Genomic DNA, 13576 nt, shown 5'->3' on the forward strand with positions numbered 1-13576 from the left:
AATTTAAAAGTTTTTGATTCCAAGGATTGGAATACATGAATACTTGTTTTTGATATTGACTGATATAGCTTAATACAGTATGTATAGATAATTACATATGTTTTGAAAGCTGAGATTTATCTGCTTGAAGGCAATAACTTTATTTCTACAAATGATGCATGTTTTTGATTAGTTTTGTAGTAGCACTTTACTAAGCTTAATGTGAAACACAATTATCAGTCAATTTCTCTTAACTATAATTATACTTTGTTTCCAGTGTCATGAACCAATCGAAACTTATCGAACAATATCAAAACTTGAGCATATTGTCCCACCCCTAGAAGCAAGGCCTCTGTCCCTTCTTAACTGCCAAGCAGCTTACACTCTTTTCACTATGTCTAATAGAATATCAAGGTCAGCCCCCCACACAGCCTAAAACCAATCTCTCACTCATTGCATAACACATCCAGCTGCAGTGACAGTTGTCTAAAGAACAGAAGCAGCCTGTCTTCCCACACTGTTATTATATCCTTCACACTCTCTCTCTTTTGTAAAAGCTTTATAGATTGTAAAACCAATACATTTTCTGGATAGGTGCAACGTCAAAATAGGTATTTTTGCTAAATGATTTCAATGCAATCAAGAAAATTGTTCTGTATGTTTACATACAGAGCTTATTCAATTGCACTGTGTTTTAGCTACCAAGCAAACCAACTAAGCAGTTGAGTAAATATTCAAGGGGCTTCTGCCAAATCCCAGAAAAACTTTTTGCTTCTGAATGAAAGTTTAAAAGATGTACCAACATTGAAAATAGATGTTTTCAGGATTTTGAAGTGTGTTGAGTGCATTTCAAGTATTGTAAATTCTCATTAAATCTTACAATAATTTCAATACATTCAAAACTTTGGCTGTAAGAACATAAATATTTTCTGATGTATCAATGTGTAGTTCATACATATATTCTATTAACAGAAACAATGCTTTCCAATGCAAGCTTGCCCAATCAATTTGAATTTCATCCACTGACTTTCAGAATCTAACCATTTGAGTGACAGTTAGAAAGATGCACATAAACAAGTTGCACAGTGAAAGAAGGTGTGTAATCCGATTAGGCTTCAGGGAGAGCAGTGAGATACTAAGTGCACATACTGAATGTATGCATAGGGATGGACAGCAGTATCTTTTAAAAACAACTTCATTTCCTAATACAAACAGAATTCCAGCATAGCTTTAAGGTTTAACAATGCTATGTGGTATCCAGGGTTTTTCCTGCATTTTCCTGCATTTCAAAGGACACCACCTTCTAAAACTCTTGCACTGCATCTGTGTGTTGGCATAGTAAAACCTGATGTTGTGCTAATACATAAAATGCCAGCGAAATACTGCAGCGAATGTGACGGTGCATTGCTCATAGGCAGCGCTATATCGAAATTGGGAATAGGAAGCTGAAGAAGAACGTACTGCACTGGATTGAGATCTGGGGAATTTGGAGGCCAAGTCAACAACTTGAACTTGTTGTGTTCCCCTAACCATTACTGAACCATTATTGCTTTGTGGCAGGTTGCATTTTCCTGCTAAAAGAGGCCAATGCCATCAGGAAATTTAGCACCCTTTGCTATGAAAGGGTGCACAAGGTCTGCAACAATGCTCAGGTAGATGGTACGTGTCAAAGTAACATCAACATGAATGGCAGGACCCAAGGTTTCCCAGCAGAACAATGCCCAAAGCATCACGCTGCCTTTGTCGGCTTTCCTCCTTCCAATAGTGCATCCTGGGGCCATGTGTTCTCCAGGTAAGCGACGCACACGCACCCGGACATCCACGTGATGTAAAAGAAAATGTGATTCATCAGACCAGGCCACCTTCTTCCATTGCTCCACTGTCCAGTTCTGATGCTCACGTGCCCATTGTAGGCGCTTTCGGCAATGCACAGGTTCAGCAAGGGCACCCTGACTGGTATGCGGCTACGCAGCCCCATACGCAAAAAAACTGCGATGCACTGTGTGTTCTGACACCTTTCTATCAGTACCAGCATTAACTTTTTCAGCAATTTGAGCTCCAGTAGCTCGTCTGTTGGATTGGACAACACAGGCCAGCCTTCGCTCCCCATGTGCATCAATGAGCCTTGGCCGCTGCCTATTGGTGCCCTGTGGCGGGCTATCGATTAGGGGCCTTTCTGTGGGGTTTGCAGGTGCTCCCCATGTGAACATGGGTTTCCTCCATAAAGAACCCCATAAAAACATGCAGACATCCTCTCCTGAGCTGTGCTTGGCCATGACTTGGGAAACACTTTTCCTGGCTGCCCCTGGAGGAAGGACTAAAGGGATAGACACAGACTCAATTTCACTGTCACACATCTGTGTGTGTGTGTGTGTTCACCGCTGTATGCGCTTCTATGAGTTGAGACGATTAAACACTCCTAAAGAGTTCAAAGGAAAATTCTGAATGAGAAGTGTGTGTTTTTTGAGAATAACAGGGAGAAGCTTTAGCTCCAATTGTTCAATCAACAAGCTTTATGTTTTTTTATTAATTGATATCTCTAGGCTTATGGACCATGTTTATGTCCTGTTTTAACAGAATAAATCAATAGCGTGTGTAATAAAGATACTGTTAGTCTACAACTATAATTATTGAATCGATGGACAGTATTTTGCAACACTGGCATAGATACCCACGTTTTGTACTGTGTGGACAGATTTCTTTTTACAAAGATTCAAAAGTGACTCATAGTGGAGCTCGACTGAGCACGGAGCTTGCAACCTGTAGCAACCCACAGTGGAGCCCTGCAGGCAGGTTCTCTTGGCTTTCCCTAAGAAAAATTAAGCTGAGCAAAAAAACTTGACCTTCCCATGTGACCAAAAATGACAAATAAAACAAATATACTATGATTTAAACCAACAGACCTTAGCTACTACAGTAATATAAAATAACTACAAGGTGTTATCGTTACAAAGCTGATAAGTGATTATTTTAAATTTGTTTACATGATTCCTAGATCCTCTAAGATGACATAGAGGCAGTGGTTTTGACTAAATCTAGCTAATAGGCAATATAATTGCTTCTTCCAAGCAATCTGTGCTCATACAAATAAAGAAAAATGTATTCTATGTCGAATAATTGTTTCTCTTTCCTCATAGCTTTCCTTATCTAGCTAACTAGTTAAATGAGGTATCTAATGAAATTTTACTTGTCAAGTAGAAAGGTAGCTGCGATGGCAATTTCATCGATTAGAACACTTAAAGGAGGAAGTACAGAGACAAAATTCTCTTGGCATATTTAACAGTTTATTTGCAAATAGAGAGACGCGTCAAACGCTTACAAAATAATCATCAGAGGAGTCTCTGAAGTAGATACATGAACAGTCTGTATTTATTACAGTTAAAGGGGAGTGGTAAGAGGCTGCCCATCTGTCTTGTCAATACAACACATTCCCTTTGATTTGTCAATACCTAGGCTTCACACAAGGGGCAATCTGTCCTCCCCCACATGGGTAACCTCTTGAACTTTAAAGAGTTAAAGAGCATCTGGACAGACAATAGATGCCCTGATGAATTATACAGATGCGCAGATTAATGATTAAATTTATATTATGCTTGTGTTGCTTCCGTATACTTTTGTTTCTGGAGCGCTCAGTGTACATGAACTCAAACAATGCTTGTCATTGGCCTTTACCTCACACACCTTCAACGAAGTACACGCCTACGAACATGCTGACTATATGCGTTTTACTTGCCACCATGGCAGTGGGGATAGTGTCAGTCCTGACACTGCCAGAGACTGTTTCTTAATGTTAACAGAAGGGTATTAACGGATATTTTAATATATTTTATTTGGAAAATGCAGGCTTCTATGATTGTTCTGTGCGGTTCGGTGCCTGAGACTTTTGAACAGCAACCTCTACTTGTCACCTTATTAAGTAATGTATTTTTAAAAATTTGTTAGCTTTGCAAGTCTAGCAATGGTGCAGTTGTTAGGGTTGCTGACTTCAAATTTTCAAGAATGAATCCAGATCATGTTGAACAATTTTTTTGGAGCAGCATCACTTGGTTGATGTGTGGCATGATATGACCAGCTGGACCGGGAGGGGTTGCTACTGTCCTTTGAGACTCCACAGCTGGAGGGTTTCTGCACCATTGGCAAGAAGGCTCTGTATGTGGCTGTTGTAAAGGTGACTCAGAGAGAAGATGTTCATGGGCTGGTAGCGACGGGGTGGCCAGGTGTTTTGGGCCCAGGTTATTCACTGAGAGGATGTTGGCGGTCCCTGAATAAGCTTCCCATAGAGAAGCATATTGCTGACCTAGAGTGGAGGATAATTAACAGGCCTATCGCTACAGACAGGTGTCGCACCTTGATCCGTCTGTGGGGAGGGAGTGTCTATTCTGTGGGGAGGGAGTGTCTATTCTGTGGGGAGGAGACAGTTAAGCACTTGTTTTTCTATTGTTCTAGGTTAATTGTGCTGTTCTCTGTGCTGGAGGAGTGGTGTCGGGGTTTAGGTTAGGAGCTAACCGTGCATCTGTTTGTTGCCCAGCCAACATTTTTATGTGGGGCCCATGTAGGTAAAAAGTGGGCAGAATCATGAGCCCCAGGTGGGATTGTCAGATCACACCCATATGGGATTGTCCGCGGGTTCCATGTTGGCCCCAAGCCAATTGCCCATGTGGGTTTAAGGCAGGATTACACCAGGTTTTAGATGGGCCCCAGCTGGGCAAAACAGACAAGAACCATCTTGGTCCCAGCTTTAAGTCCTATGTGGGGCCTACATGGGGACAGTATGGACTGAAATATGGGTTGCAAGTGGGATTGTCCGTGGGTTCCATGTTGGCCCCAAGCCAATTGCCCCTGTGGGTTTAAGGCAGGATTACACCAGGTTTTAGATGGCCCCCAGCTGGGCAAAACAGACAAGAACCATCTTGGTCCCAGCTTTAAGTCCTATGTGGGGCCTACATGGGGACAGTATTGGCTGAAATATGGGTTGCAAGTGGGATTGTCTGCGGGTTCCATGTTGGCCCCAAGTCAATTGCCCATGTGGGTTTAAGGCAGGATTACACCAGGTATTAGGTAGGCCCCAGCTGGGCAAGATATGCTTTAAAATATCCTAATTGAGTACTGAGTACAGTTTGAATAAACATCAAACTTAGAGCTGCAACAATTAATAAAAAAATACAATTATTAATCACCAACCAGTATGAGTCAGGCTCTATCTAATAAAAAAAATGGCCACATTCTGATAACTTTTTATTTACGAATATTTAGCTGATAAAAGATAAAATTATCAACAGATTCATTGGTAATGAAAATAATTGGTCCAGAAAAACAATGTAACAGTGTGTCAACATTTTGTCTTGTAACTGAGTAATATTTTAACAGTTTAACTGTACTTGTACCTGAATACAAATGTTCTGCACTCACTCATATTCCACCACTGCTCAGTAAACCCCTCCTTGAACTGCCACCTTAACGTGGTGGAGGGGTTTGAGTACCCGAGTGAGCCTACGAGCTATGTTGTCTGGGGCTATATGCCCCTGGTAGGGTCTCCCAAGGCAAACAGGTCCTAGCGACGGGTCAGACTAAGAGCGGTTCAAAACCCCCTTAATGATGAAAAACATTATGTGTTCTGTGACGTCGCCCAGTATGGCGCAGCCGGGGCCCCACCCTGGAGCCAGGCCTGGGGTTGGGGCTCTTTCGCGAGTGCCTGGTGGCCGGGCCTTTCCCCATGGGGCCCGGCCAGGCTCAGCCCGAACGAGCGCCAAGGGGCCGCCTTCCCGTGGGCTCACCACCCACAGGAGGGACCATAAGGGGCTGGTGCGGAGAGGATCGGGCGGCAGTCGAAGGCGGGGGCCTAGACAACCCGATCCCTGGACACGGAAACTAGCTCTAGGGACGTGGAACGTCACCTCGCTGGTGGGGAAGGAGCCTGAGATCGTGCGTGAGGTTGAGAGGTTCCGACTAGAGGCAGTTGGGATCACCTCTACGCACGGCTTGGGCTCTGGAACCACACTCCTTGAGAGAGGATGGACTCTTCACCACTCGGGCGGGCTGGTGTGGGTTTGCTCCCCAGCTCTGCCGCCATGTGTTGGAGTTTACCCCGGTGAACGAGAGGGTCGTTTCCCTGCGCCTACGGGTCGGGATAGGTCTCTCACTGTTGTTTGTGCCTACGGGCCGAACGGCAGTGCAGAGTACCCAACCTTCTTGGAGTCTCTGGGAGGGGTGCTGGAAAGTGCTCCGACTGGGGACTCTATCGTTCTACTGGGGGACTTCAACGCCCAAGTGGGCAACGACAGTGACACCTGGAGGGGCGTGATTGGGAGGAACGGCCCCCCTGATCTGAACCCGAGCGGTGTTCAGTTATTGGACTTCTGTGCTAGTCACAATTTGTCCATAACGAACTTCATGCTCAAGCATAAGGGTGTCCATAAGTGCAAGTGGCACAAGGACACCCTAGGCCGCAGGTTGATGATCGACTTTGTTGTCGTTTCATCTGACCTGCGGCCGTATGTTTTGGACATTCGGGTGAAGAGAGGCGCGGAGCTGTCAACTGATCACCACCTGGTGGTGAGTTGGATCCGATGGCGGGGAAGGAAGCTGGACAGACTCGGCAGACCCAAGCTTTTTACAAAAGTGATTTAAAAAAAGCCTGCGGACCTCGACTCCATGGGCCTAGGGGCACTGCCGCAGAACTGAAAATGACCAATAAGCATGAACTGACAACAGATACATAATGCATATATGGCAAACTATTACATTTAAATTACTTACGTGGCAAAGAAGAACTCTTTCCAACAGTGTTTGAACTGTGATCTGGACAAATCTAAATGTGACAGGAAGACAATGGTTGAGAGAAGTCAACAGGAGGCACTTTTTATAATTTATGTTTTTGCACAGGTAAATACAGTGTGGTTAACATTCACCCACCAAATTTCAGGGACCCACAACACACATTATGAAGTACACAAACAAGATCCCAGTAATAAAATGGAGCCTTCTTGTGTTTGCACTGAGAAATACAGCATTTTCTTAAAATGCATACCTGAACTCTCGGGAAAAACAAACAGCCTAGCTTAAACAATTAATTTAATGTAACACTAGCTTCATCACTGCTTACAAAGCTTGTTTTGTACAATATTACCAAATGTCCTTTAACTCATTCACACAAAACTAAAAGAAAAAAATCAGCAGAGGCAACAAATAGAGCCGCCAAATGTGGCTGCTGAGCTAATTCAGCTTGCATTTTTGTATTCGAAATTGTTTAAAATACTGCTTCGAAATTGTTTATTCTGCCTTTGATTTCGAGAGGGGCTGTATAAAACCAGTAACGTTATGTCGACTAATTAGGTTGATTAGGCCTAACTACTAACATTAGTTAAAGTTAGATAAAACACAAAACATTAGCGGAATTCAAACAACCATTTTGGCAAATTCCCCAGTGTCTTAGCTCACAATACTTCGACAGTAATGATGGTTTAATACAATAATTTTACATAATAGAGAGACAGGTATGCTACTCACCAATGTTGAAAACGCGCTGCTGCTACTGCGGACTGCTGCTCTACTCTGCTGCTGTCGGCGCTGATCCGTAGAAATTAAAAAAAGCGCGCAGTGTGACGGTTTCAGTATGTTGCAATACGCATACGTATTAACTAAACTCTTAATTTTGAAAAACCTGGCCAGCGTCTGCCTTTGTCAAAAATGTTTCCGCTCATAAACTATGGAGCAACTATGGAGCGTCAACAGCAACAGATTAATAATTTTACAAAAAAATTACAGGGGGCTGATCTTGGATCTTCTCAAATGTTTTTAAGAAACAAAGTAAAATTTAAAGCAAAATCCCTGTGCCCTGAAAAATAATAACTCATTTTTCTATGTTTATTCTTCTCTTAGTAAGGTAATACAATTATTACTGTGAAAATCTATAGGCTATCCAGTGGCTTAAGGATATGCTGTTGTAGACAATTGTCAGCTTCAACCTGCCTGGCCATTCCATTCCACTTCTGCCCCACAGAACTGCATCTGCTTACTTGTGTTGTGTGTTTTTCCCCCCGCAATAGTGGACCCAAGTACAGTGTGGCGAATAGAAGGGATTGTCTAGTGAATTACCTAGCGGGGCAGGCGAAGCTGGCAGTGTGGACAACAAGGAAACATAGAATGCAGGGGGCAGGCTGTACGGATCCCAGGGCTATGTTGATGAGGTTTGTGAGGGCTCGCTTGACGTTGGAGCATAGCTACTATGAACTGATGAAACGTCTGGAAGAGTTTTTAGATGGGGTGTAAAGTCTGAATTATGCACTGTGGATGAGGACGGGGTAGTGTTTCTGACTTTTTAAAGAGTTGTGTTGATGACTGTGTTATTTGTGTTTAATTGGGGGTTAAATGCTGGGAAGAAGTATTGTGTAGTAATAATAATATTAATGTACACTCATCTAAATGATTATTAGGAACACCATACTAATAAGGATTCAGAGGGGAAATGTGTTTACTAGTAGCTTGTGCAACAAGACAGTATGTCCTCCTACAGTTCCAAATACAGGACTGGGAATGTGGAAACTGAAGAAGTCTGGTCAGCCAAAGATGGGTGAGATCCCACTTTTGAAACTGGGACAAACTACAGTGTGATGAATGAAGAAGGTAACAGAGAAACAACACAAGAATATCTTGACATTTATTAATCAGGAGGAACACTGTGATGGTAAATGGAATGAAGTTATGTCTCAGATTGTGGGGTCCAGTGCCTAATGCCGATTGCGGTGCAGTGGTCTGCGCTGTCCATTTTATATATACATTTTATATATACATTGAAAATTATGCTAGATGGTTTATAGATAACATCTCCCTGATTACGGCTGATTTACTCAGAGAACAAATCAAATCAATTGTATTTTATAAAGTTATTTTAACATCAGCAGTTGTCACAAAGTGCTTATTTACACTCACCTAAAGGATTATTAGGAATACCATACTAATACTGTGTTTGATCCCCTTTCGCCTTCAGAACTGCCATAATTCTACGTGGCATTGATTCAACATGGGGCTGAAAGCATTCTTTAGAAATGTTGGCCCATATTGATAGGATAGCATCTTGCAGTTGATGGAGATTTGTGGGATGCACATCCAGGGCACGAAGGTCCACGTCCCACCACATCCCAAAGATGCTCTTTTGGGTTGAGATCTGGTGACTGTGGGGGCCATTTCAGTACAGTGAACTCATTGTCATGTTCAAGAAACCAATTTGAAATGATCAACCTTTGTGACATGGTGCATTATCCTGCTGGAAGTAACCATCAGAGGATGGGTACATGGTGGTCATAAAGGGATGGACATGGTCAGAAACAATGCTCAGGTAGGCCGTGGCATTTAAACAATGCCCAATTGGCACTAAGGGGCCTAAAGCGTGCCAAGAAAACATCCCCCACACCATTACACCACCACCACCAGCCTGCACAGTGGTAACAAGGCATGATGGATCCATGTTCTCATTCTGTTTACGTCAAATTCTGACTCTACTATCTGAATGTCTCAACAGAAATCGAGACTCATTAGACCAGGCAACATTCTTGCAGTCTTCAACTGTCCAATTTTGGTGAGCTTGTGCAAATTGTAGCCTCTTTTACCTATTTGTAGTGGAGATGAGTGGTACCCGGTGGGGTCTTCTGCTGTTGTAGCCCATCCGCCTCAAGGTTGTGCGTGTTGTTGGTTCACAAATGCTTTGCTGCATACCTCGGTTGTAACGAGTGGTTATTTCAGTCAGAGATGCTCTTCTATTAGCTTGAATCAGTCGGCCCATTCTCCTCTGACCTCTAGCATCAACAAGGCATTTTCGCCCACAGGACTGCCGCATACTGGATGTTTTTCCCTTTTCACACCATTCTTTGTAAACCCTAGAAATGGTTATGCGTGAAAATCCCAGTAACTGACCAGATTGTGAAATACTCAGACCGGCCCGTCTGGCACCAACAACCATGCCACGCTCAAAATTGCTTAAATCACCTTTCTTTCCCATTCTGACATTTAGTTTAGAGTTCAGGAGATTGTCTTGACCAGGACCACACCCCTAAATGCATTGAAGCAACTGCCATGTGATTGGTTGATTAGAGAATTGCATTAATGAGAAATTGAACAGGTGTTCCTAATAATCCTTTAGGTGAGTGTATATGCTAATAGTTTCACAAACATATGTCAAAATCTAAAAACAAATAATGAATCGTAAACAAAATAACTAAGGATAATTAGCATCTCTTTTAGCTCCAGATAAATGCTCCAGCCAGTGCTATTGGGCCCTATTGGGCAAAATTATTAGTTTATTGTTACTATGCTAGATTACTATTTGTTGAATCATCACTGATCGCCATGAATAGATATTTTAATACTTTTAACTCAGTTAATAGTTTCTTTTTTATAGCTCTTTATTATGTTTTATGTGAGTCGTCTCTAGAATAAAAATAACACTATAATAGTTGTCTTTTTTCAAGTGTGTAGCCAGATAACATATAAAGCATATCACAGAGGAGAGTCCAGTGGGGCTCAGGGGTGCAGTGGTTGCAATAGCAGACTCGACTGGCTAAAACTAGGCTGGCTAAAACTAGGCTGGCTAAAAGTCATACTTCCATTAAGTCACTTCCGTTTCGTCATTTCCTGACCCACTTGCAATTTCAAACTGTTGTCACTTAAGTTACCTTAGTAACTTTTGGACAATTCCACCGTTGTTTACTTCTGTTTCATGATTTCCCTTACATCTACCTCTTGCTAAAACTAGCTTCCTCTACCGCATGTTGTGGCCATATGGCAACATACTGTTTGAGCAGTGTTGCCAACTCCTCAGTAAGGAAAGTCGCTATTGGCTGTCCAAAAGTCGCTAGAAGTCGCTAAATGACGTGACCTGAGCAAAAAAACAAAGAACAAATCAAAAAACTGGGCGCTATTTAAGTCAAAATCAAAAGGCTAGAAAGAAAATAAACATTTAGAGCAACACACAAGGGGAGATGTCATCATGATCATGGATTAAGAGAACTGCACCAACTGCACGTGATGGACGCTGCCTGTAGGAGAGGAATAATGTCATAGGAGAGACAAAAAGTGAGTAAAAACACCCTAAACATGTTTAGAACTACAAATTAACTTTCTTCTGTCGATTCTTTTTTTTCTTTTAAACCAACCCTCCTCCTTTATCCGGGCTTGGGACTGGTAAAAGTTACCCAAAAGAGACTCTCTGGTGGAGCGCATGCGCGATTCATTTTCAGTCTGGATGCAGACGAGTTAACATCTCTTGCTCTGACTGCAGCTCGGAGGAACTGCTGTGCAAGGATTGGGCCGCCTGTGAGTGCTTTCAGATGGGGGAGGGGCCCACGGCGGCACCCGTTGCTCGTTGAGAAGAGTAAGAACAAGTCTCCAATAACACCACAAAAAGTCGCTAGATTTGTCGCTAGTTGCTTTTTTGAAAAAAAGTCGCTAAGGGGGTCTGAAAAGTTGCTAAATCTAGCGACAAAGTCGCTAAGTTGGCAACTGTGTTTGAGTTCATTTCCTTGTGACTCTCTCTTTAACAAAACATTCTAGGTAATTTTTTTATGAAAGAGAGAAGACCTTAATTTAGCCAATGAGGTGCTTTGGTTAAGTCAGATGACATGCAGTTTTTTTCAGTAGCGCGATTTCTGACTAACTAAAATGTCAGTAACAAACAAAAACCAACTCATTTTACCAACTCTAAAAAATTGAAACATCACGCCAGCTAAGTTATGATGTCATATTCACCACAGTTTTTGGTAAATCGATCAAATGTCTGTGTTGACAAGTGGCAACAGTGTGCAGAACTGGAATGACATTACTGCAATAGTCAAGCTAGCTAGCAAGGTAGCTGCAATCAGTTATGCTGTTCAAACAATAACAGCAATAATGAAAGTGATATGTTCATTAGTCGTATGCTCTGGCATTTGTATTATGGTTAAAATCTAATTTAAGGGGCACTTTTCCTTTTGATGTGGATTGGACAGTTGATGGAAGCAGTGATGGGGACAATTCAGTGAGCTCAGAGGCAGACAATAGTAAACTAAACAGTGTTTCATAATTATGAGGCATCTGCATAAGTTAGAGACTTGTTTTTCATAGATTATAATATGTATTGGATAAAACATAACACTATATTGTCTTGAATACTTTAAAAATAATGTAATAATTAAAAGCACAAGTTGTTGGAAAGTATGTTTAAGTTGTAGTATGTAAGTAAAGTGTTAAAGCTTATAATAGGACCAATTAAATCAACACAAACAACATTTCTGAGGAAAAAGTTAAGTTAAATATATTTCCACTATTGTATGTTGTTACCCTATGGCAACATAAATTACCTTAAAATAAAAACAACTCTAAAACAATTTTTACTGCACTTCATGTTAAGTACGAAAGCCCTGAAGCCCAAGTAGTAAAAAAAAAATGTGGGCCCAGCGATTAAGTTAATCTCGTTTGAATGACTTATAAAAAAAATACGTAGTAAAAAATAAAATATCTTTTTTTACTACTAATAGTTTTTTGCTAAGTTGTTCAAACGACTTAGTTTCTCGTTTGAACACAAATTCAAAACATACTAATGATAATTCTAAATTATCATTAGTATGTCTAATTAGGCCAGATTCATTATGCAGCAGCATTAAAAGGCCATATAATGGTTGATACAGCCCATCTGTCCAGTGATAAGCCTACAGTTTTTTTTTTCTCGATTGCTTAAACACATTTCTTGAACCTATGCCTCATATTCTCAAAACAGTAAACACAAATCCATAACGTCTCACCCAATTCACCAAATATCTTATTTTCAAAACCATTAACTCTTGCTGAAAAACCAAACTTTGACCTCAGACGGGACACACAAGCCGTCACAACATACACACTAAAACTTAGTTTTACACACTGGTGTAATAAATTCAAAACAACATTTCCAAAACTGTTAAGTTATGTTGCCACAAACTGTTTCAGATGAACACAAGACACAACCAATGGTTACATTGGCACATTTTATTCATTACTGTATTACAGTACTACACAGTAAAAAAATATATATATATATATTCTGCATCAGCATCTTGTCTTTGCTCTGGGTCAGGCCAGAAAATCTCGTCCACATCACAGACTATATTGGCCCTAGCCAGGCAGCGGGAGTAAAATCCTCTTGCATGCCTGATCCACCCCTGGCACGCATCTACTGATATGTCTAGGCAGGCTTCTTCCATGGCCTGAAGGAGGTGAACACGCATATAAGGTTCTCGGTCTTACACTTTACAACAGTGCATGTGATGTTAAAGCACAGAGTACAGCACTCAAAATTGACTGTACAGAGCAGTGGTACTTTAAGTACACCTACCTGTTTTCCTTCCTGAAGGTTCTGATGATGGAGGCGATGATGAAGCGACTCAAATTAGTATGGTCTCGTTGCCCAGCCTCCCTCATGGTCATACCATGGACAAGAACATGGTCCACTAAAGTGGCTCGAATTTCATCCAAGACTGCTTGTCTCCTTGCCCTTACTCTTCTTCTACCTTGTCCTTCACCACGTCTTCCTCCTCTCCCTCCTCGCCTTCTTCCACCACGTCCACGTCCTCCTCCTTCTCCATCACCATGT

The sequence above is a fragment of the Esox lucius genome, chromosome 25, assembly GCF_011004845.1.
Source record: "Esox lucius isolate fEsoLuc1 chromosome 25, fEsoLuc1.pri, whole genome shotgun sequence".
In the NCBI taxonomy this organism is placed as follows: domain Eukaryota; kingdom Metazoa; phylum Chordata; class Actinopteri; order Esociformes; family Esocidae; genus Esox; species Esox lucius.